At 43.3% G+C, this 1693-nt stretch overlaps 1 pseudogene; it reads left to right on the top strand.

Moving 5' to 3' along the window:
• Window positions 1-266: 266 nt before the first annotated feature.
• Window positions 267-854, top strand: LOC124979290 (60S ribosomal protein L15-like; annotated as a pseudogene).
• The last annotated feature ends 839 nt before the right edge of the window (window positions 855-1693 follow it).

Here is a 1693-nt window from a genome sequence, read left to right as displayed (position 1 = left end):
GTTTTTGTTATAATCCAACATTTAAATGACGTGAAGAGAGAACCTACAGAATGGGAGAAAAATCTTTGCCACCTGCACCTCAGATAGAGCATGAATCTCCAGGATACATAAAGAACTCAAAATACTTAACACCAAAAAACCCAAATAACCCAATCAATAAATGGGCAAAGGAACTGAACAAACACTTCACAGAAGAAGAAATACGAATGATCAACAAATATATGAAAAAGCCTTTCCGTCTGGCAGCAACCATCAGGTGAGCCAAGATGGGTGCATACAAGTACCTCCAGGAGCTGTGGAAGAAGCGGTCGGATGTGATGCGCTTTCTTCTGAGAGTCCGCTGGGGACAGCACCACCAGCGCTCTGCGCTCCACAGGGCTCCCGGTCCCACCCCGCTGGATAAAGCGCTCAGACTGGGATAAAGGCGAGGCAAGGTTATGTCATAGACAGGATTCGTGGGCGCTGCGGTGGCCGCAGTCGCCCAGTTCCTAAGGGTGAGACGTCCGGCAAGCCTGTCCATCATGGTGTTAACCAGCTAAAGTTTGCTGAGGAGCGAGCTGGACGCACTGTGGGGCTCTGAGAATCCTGAATTCTTACTGGGTTGGCAAAGATTCCACTTACAAATTCTTAGAGGTTATCCTCATTGATCCATTCCATAAAGCTACCAGAAGAATCCTGACACCCAGTGGATCACCAAAGCAGTCCACAAGCACAGGGAGATGCGCGTCCTAACATCTGCAAGCCCTAAGAGTCGTGGCCTTGGAAAGGGCCACAAGTTCCACCACACTATTGGGGGTTCTCTCTGTGCTGCTTGGAGAAGGCGCGATACTCAGCAGCTCCACCGTTACCACTAACATAAGTACGATGCTTGTAAAATTCATACCTAATAAGCAATTTAGGATAGTCAAAAAAAATATGAAAAAAAGTTCAATATCTGTAGAAATTAAAACTACACTGAGATTTCATCGCACTCCAATCAGAATGGCAATGATCAAGAATATAAGTAACAATAAATGTTGGCAAGGATGTGGGGGGAAAGGCACACTCATACATTGCTGGTGGGATTGCAAATTGGTGCAGCCGCTCTGGAAAGCAGTATGGAGATTCCTCAGAAAACTTGGACTGGAACCACCATTTGACCCAGTTATTCCACCCCCTCAGTATATACCCAAAGGACTTAAAATCAGCATACTATAGTGATGCAGCCAAATCAACGTTTATAGCAGCTCAATTCACAATAGCTAAACTATGGAACCAATCTAAGTGTCCTTCAACAGATGAGTGGATAAAGAAAATGTGGTATATATACAATGGAATATTAGCTATAAAGAAGAATGAAATTATGGCATTTGCCGGTAAATGGATTGAACTGGAGACTATCATGCTAAGTGAAATAAGCCAATCACCAAAAAACTGAAGGCCAAATGTTCTCTGTGATATGTGGATGCTAACACACAATAAAGGGGCTAAGAAAAGAAGAATAAGAAGAGGGATGATTTTGAGCACCAGCAGACAATATCTGCTTAGACAAAGGCAAATGAAGGGAAGGGAGAGGAAGGGGAATAGAAAGACAGAATGAATCAGACATTCCTTTCCTATGTTCATATATGAATACACAACCAGTGTAACTCCACATCATGTACAACCACAAGAATGGGAACTTATATTCCATGTATGTATGATATGTCAAAAT

The sequence above is a fragment of the Sciurus carolinensis genome, chromosome 3, assembly GCF_902686445.1.
Source record: "Sciurus carolinensis chromosome 3, mSciCar1.2, whole genome shotgun sequence".
NCBI classification, from domain to species: domain Eukaryota; kingdom Metazoa; phylum Chordata; class Mammalia; order Rodentia; family Sciuridae; genus Sciurus; species Sciurus carolinensis.
This window is presented reverse-complemented; position numbering and strand designations above follow the sequence as displayed.